The following is a 6,936-nucleotide window of genomic DNA, read 5'->3' as shown; positions in this document are numbered from 1 at the left end:
AAAAAAAAATGATAAAATAATCAGTTCTGTGTACCCCTTGGATAAAACCTAACAATTCTAGTTCCTATTGATTTGACTTCATTTTAGACTCGGTTCTAATAAAAATGAAATCGGAAGTGTGATTTTCGATTAATTGGGTACCCATTGACACCCCTAGACCTATATCTAATAGGTGGAAAGAGTGGAATGGTTGAAGAGAATCCATGAAATTGCAACCTTAGAGGCCACCTTGGGGATTTATCTCAAACAAATTCTGGTGCATGTGGGGAGGGGGCGTCACGTGCCCCAAGGATTAGTCGGCTACTCTAAGAGACTTGAACACCTCAGTTCCCCAAAAAAAAGACCATGAACATAAATGTTTCAAATAGGATTTGAGAAAGATAATGATGAAAATCCTAGGATAAAGGGATAGCTAAAATACTTGCCAAAACAGAGTATGAGGGTATCGAAACCATCCTTCTTCTAACTGGTTTAGTATAATTTAAGTATTTAATAGATGCAGCTGTAATTGGAAAATATAGGTTTATGGTTCAAAATAGTTGGGTACTTTTTTGAAAAATACACTATAGGTTTTCATGAATATTTGGGATACCTTTTGATGGCATACCCCTTGACCACAATCCACTTTGCAAAATTAATAGGAAATAAACTATACGAAGTCTTCAATCTCCAAGGAAAAAATTGGGTACAATTTTGACAATGGGGCAGACCGAAAACGAGGACAAATGTTCCCTGATTTGTAATGGAGAAATTACTTAAAGGGGCCTGACTAGGGATTTCTTTCGAATTAATTCCCTGAGTGTTAAGATGTCTCTTAATAGTTCATTTGGTAAAACTTTTTTTTTTCTAATAAATCCCTAAATCCCATGCCCCACATTTCTCACGATTGAAATTTTGAAATGGCCATAACCATTTGAACTCACCGTTTTCATCCAAAAAATTAGATTTTTGGCACCTTAGTCAAATTTCGAAGACTCCATTCTGACGAAATTTTTTTAAAAAAGAATAAGAAGCTGTTTTTCAAATATTTTAAAGACATGTAAAAAAAAAAAAAAAAAACTACGAATTTTTTTATTAAAAAAAAAAAAAATTTGCTTCATTTTTGGATGATAATTGATCAAGGATGTTTTTTTTGGGTTGAAATCATATGGACAAGTCGTTATGTTAAGTTTTTAGTCAATCTTTCCATATATTTTAGTAGGAAAAACTCGAAAAACGAAAACAGTTGGATTTTACTAGCATCGAGTTCACCGCTTTTTATTGTCTACTTTGACATTTTTAAAAGATGTTGAATTCAACGATAAAAGATGTCGATAGAAAATAAAAAGTGGTGAGCTCAACAATAATGAGGGACTGTTAAGAAATAAATTTTTGCTAAATGGACCATTAAGCTACTACCCAAAACTTAGGAACTATTTAGAAGGAAATCTCTCCGTTAGGATCCTTTAAGCTATTTTCCCTTATTTTAATGTGTTTAGGACTATATCAAATTGTTATGTTAGTTAGAATAGTTATTTAAAGTTTAGTAATTTATCCATATTATTATTTAATTGAATTTCATGGGAGAATAGACCATCAGACCGGCCATGCTCTTGACTTGCAACACAAAGGAAAATTCAAGCCTTGGTAGCCACACTAGTGTCCTACATCTTGTCTGGCATAATTCATCTCAAACAATTAATTTGTTGGATTCAATTAATATTTTATAAATGTTATGGGCTTCAAATTGGTTCAAATTTCTTCTTGACCCTGGATTGCTTTATCTGATGCTTGATTATACTTCTTATCCATGGGGTGCTTACAAATCCAATCCAACGATAGTGTTAATTTTTCCAGAGTTTTGAGGTTTTAAACTTGGAATCACATACATTTTGCCTTTGATGATTATTTATGGATTTCAAATCTCCGATTTAGCATTCTTGGAAGCCAACACATGTTTGATTCCAAATTCATTTGCATCCATTCTACATGGATACCTCACATTAATTATCAGGTCATGAATAGCCTTGTCAATTAAGTCAATCCGTTCAATGTTAAACTTCTTCAAAATCCTTCAAAATGATTTTTTATTTCTTATCAAATCCTTTCCGTCGAATAGAGTCTCTGAAACTCGATTGGGGTCCCAACAATCCTCTTTTTTTAATGAAGACAATGAGTTTGAATGATTATAACAGATTCAACATTTCAAACACGAGAAATGTGAGAAGCAAGGTTAGGGCTGATTAGAAAGAAAAAGTTATATTAAACAGACTATTAAGGGAAGCCTTAAAACGTAGAGACTAACTAGAAATAAATCCCTTAAGGTCCTTAATTTCCCCTTTAGAATAATGATTCGTTGTGTCAAGTGTACACTGGGTCTTTTCTTACACTTATACCAGTACAAAAAAGAGTCTAGACATCACTATTTAATTGATGTCAAAAACTATAGATATCGGTTAAAAAATGGATGTCTATACTGGTGATGTCTAAAATACACCAAACGATGTCTAAAGTTCATTTTTTTTATTTAAATAAAATTTTTTTTTTTTCTGCACACCTTTCACATCTGCATCCAAAATAGACCCAACCAAAGAACAAATTCTAGAAGCTCAAGAAGAATAACATGACAATAGAAGCAATTTGATATAACAAACAATTACCCAAAAACTAATAAGGAAAAAAAAAGAAGATTTCTGTACTTTGTTACAACAGTTTTGACAAAAAACAACAGATGACATGCTCGGCATGTCTTCTTGATGCTGTTGTACACATAAACGAAAGCAGGCAAACGATCCTCAGTTGAAGGAACTCACTTGGATGCCTCTCGACGCCCCATATGCACCCAACTGATTCTCTATCAATGCATCCACCAGTTCCAAGGTCCTGCCTTCATTCCATAGTTTCCGTGCGTCGAAAAAGAAAAAAACACAAATTAAGTTTTTAATTTACTCATAAAAAATGGAAAAAGAACATACATGGTAGACGATTAAATTTAATTTAGAATAGGATGGATGGACATTCATTTCTACGCTTTCATGTATGTCCAAGAAGGTCGAGGGGTTATGGTCAGGATGTTCAAACCCTCTGCTCTTCTTGTCGAACCAAGAGACATCGGATTTCATCGAGAGTAATCCTTTTCAAGAATAAAGGATTGGCATGCAAGAAAGAATTCAAACTGGCTTGAGTTGACATAGAGTGGGATCTAAAAGATTTGATCCAATGCACTGAGTTTAAGTTTATAATCCAGCCTTGTGAATCAATTTGAAAATGGTGTGGATTCTTTACAAAACAACCTCTCTATTTTGCTTTGAATAATGATTTTCTGAAACCACCCCCCCCCCCCTCCTTACCCTTGTGACATACTCTCCTGATGTGGCTTGTGCTAGAGTCATAGATTTTAATTCATTGGGATACACACCATACATATTTGTGGGGATGTGCAGTTGTGTATCCCGAGGAAATAATCTATGGTCCTAGCACATACACAATATAAGAGTATGAGTGAGTACGTCTGGGGGAGGGGGGGAGTCGGAAAATCATGACTCTTTTGCTTTAAAAAAAAAAAAAAACTGCATTTCATTTGTATAAGAGAGATTCTATTACCACACCAACTTTGACTAAGAGTACCCCAATTCATATGATATTGACAAGGAATTAGCACATCTAGAGTGCTTTTATTAAAAGTTGGTGTAGCAATAACTATATATATCACCCATCAAGGTTTCATTGGTTAAAGAATAAAATTTATTAGAAGATTTAAACGTTTTAAAACTTGGGCATTCATCAATTCAAGGAACATAGAGATATGAATTTAATTCTAGGATATCTTTCACCCTTTTTTGGGACCAACTAATTGCACATCACCCACCAACAGTTGCACTCCATCACTTTAAAAAATCACTTGCACTCTACTGTTTTGATTGTACTCCAAAAACAAAAAAGTTGGAGAGCTGTTTTTCTTTTTATTAAGAAATCATATAGGAACCATGACACTAAAGGTTCATAAATTCTAGATTCAATTTTCAAAGTTTCATGATCTAGAAGTAGGATAAGAATACGTAGGAGTTCCCGCTAACGATGCATTCTTTTATCTACAGTATTGATGTAAAATTCTTTCTTGGGGTGGCAGTGTAAAAATTAGGGATAAGATTGTAATTTAAAAACATATTTATCTTATGGGTTGGATTCTGTTGACTCGATCAAGAAATATGTCTCAAGATATGATACAAGATCTTAATCGTGCAAACACAAAATCCAATGATTGATTATTGGGGTATCTATTGTTGAGATATGCATAAAATCTCAACCGTTCGATTTTGTGTCATTTCTCGAGTCAACAGAACCCCACACCTTATCTTATATAGTTGGACCATTGAATAACTAGTTAGTTTTTAATTAATGTTCATTTTGGTCATTAATATCTTCAGAACCCAAAACTTTATCCATGGCAACCAGTTGATCTCTTTTCACATGTCACTATGTCATTCGACAATTGGACTTTTGATATGGTTAATAATCAACATGTGGAGATGATCACACTCTAAATGTTTTTTAACTAGTTTTTAAGATCGGATCAGTACCGATTGAGACCGATGGAATCGAATCCCCACCAGTTCAATGGTCCAAGAACATAATTAATGCACAATTTAATTTCAAGAAAAATTCCTTTCAGAATTTATTATTTCTATTTTTAAAGCAAAGAAATTCAACATTCACCAAAACATAGTCACTTGTTAGACCCCAAGCCATAAAACAATTCCCAAAACCTGCGAAACATGCTCAATCATGACACCAATTTCGGTTAAAATTCAAGAGGTATTATAAGAAACAGAGCAAACCCAGTGTCGAGATCTTCATCAGCAACAAGATTCAGATCTCAAGGAATATTATAGTTTTGGATAATGGGGTATCCATGTAGACAGAGGACCAGGCCCGTATCTAGGCTTTGCCCAGTCATAGACTATGATTTTGTCCAAGGTCTAATACATCACATGCACCACGTAAGTAAGGGTGCACAATTGTGGTAAGTATAGGAATTTTCAGAGGCCCTAATGTGGAGTCTTGAATTTCAATCTCATACCTAAATTTGCATTGGCATTAGTTGGATTGTCGATGGATCGATTTCAGGGTTTATTTCGAATCGATCCAATCTGATTTGGGGATATGTTAGATCGGCAATAGTCAAATAAAACTCTATTAGATGTATAATCTATGTCTAAATCTTACATTAAAAAAAATATAAAATTACATTAATCTTACATTAAATTTTGTTTTTAGTTAAATAAATTTTAGGGTAAATTACACTGTCACCCCCTATGGTTTGTCATAATTCTATGTCGACCTCTTAATGTTTCAACAATTGTACTTACCTCCCTATCCTAGTTTGGGATCGGAAACATAGTGTATAAGAAACATTGCTACGGTAATCAAGATCAAAATCAAAATCTTTTATATGTATAAATGATTTTGACTAATAATAGTTGAGTGAGCGGTAAATTGTTACCGCTCACTGATCCTATAGGTGAAGTTCGAGTAATTTTCAAATTCATATGATAATGAGATATGGAAATAAAGAACATAATTTCGAAGAAACATTAAGATTGAGTTTGCAATATATTGGAAAGTTCAAGGAAACCAATTAGTTTCAGGGAATATAGAAATATGTTAACAACGAGTGCATGACATGAAAAATCACTCAAGATGATATGATATGCCCATAAATATAAATCTGTATTTCATTAATTTTTTCAGGGTAAATTACACTTTGACCACCTATAACTTGGCAAAATTCCATTTGACCCCCTAACATTTTGATAATTAAACTTACCTCCCTTATAGTTATCTAAGGGGTTTACTTTCCACCTTCCGTCAAATTATTGTCTACCTAACAGTTAAATTCCTTTTATAAAGCCCATTTTGCTTTTTTTAAAATGTTATTTTCTTATTAACAAAAATATGCCTGTGAAAAAAGGGTTCAATGAATGCTTAGACAAGGCATTTTAATTATTGCTTTAAAATCTATTTTTTAAATATAAAATAAAAGGGTAAAATAATAAAATAATATCTGAATTTTAATACCGTTGCGTAAAAAGGGAGGTAAGTGCAATTATCAAAATGTTAAGAGGGTCAAAATATAATTATGCCAAACTACAATGGGTCAAAGTGTAAATTTTTTTTGTCTCATCCATCCTTTATCCGTTATTGAGAATCTTATTTTAAAGGATATGAAATAGATCGTCACCCCTTGAATCTTTCTTAATGCCCACAAACACCCCCATTTTCAAGTGGCAGGGATCCACTCCAACAACTCAATTACATCGATCCTGATAGAACGAAATGAAATTTAAGAAGGATAACAAAAAAAACTTGTTAAGGTGGGTGAATTTAAAATGCAAGGGAGGAATATAAAACTACGTTAATATCTAAGAGTAATCAAACGTATTGAATTTTGATTCTGACATTTGAATAATTTCGTTTGTGCCGTTAGGATAGAGCAGAACCCCTTGGAAGGAGGACTCTCTAGACGAGTCGAGTTCAAGGCATTAATGATACCCCAAATATAAGTTAACAAGCGTAGTCAACCAAATGCTCTTATGAGTCAGTCATGGTGGGCTTACCAACGATGTTAGAGTTAACACCAAAGTGATCAACGATTCCTGACTGGCCGATGGTCTCTCTAGGTTAATGGGACCAAAAGTGTGCGATGTGGTGATTTCTCTTATTTTGGAAACTGTGGAGGTCATTTTTATGCTTGACCTCGAGATTTAATTTTTGATAAGATCATTCACCAATAGATCATAGAAATAATTAAAAAAAAAAAAAAAAAAAAAATAACACAAATTTTTTTTTACGTGATTCGACAAACATATCTACTCCACGAGCTTGTAGAGCACATAAACATAAGGAAGGAATACAGAACTATGTTATTATTCGAGAATAACTAAAAAGATTGAACTT

The sequence above is a fragment of the Akebia trifoliata genome, chromosome 3 (genome assembly GCF_017979445.1).
Source record: "Akebia trifoliata isolate Shusen 1 chromosome 3, ASM1797944v1, whole genome shotgun sequence".
Lineage (NCBI taxonomy): Eukaryota > Viridiplantae > Streptophyta > Magnoliopsida > Ranunculales > Lardizabalaceae > Akebia > Akebia trifoliata.
Note: the sequence above shows the minus strand (reverse complement) of the source record.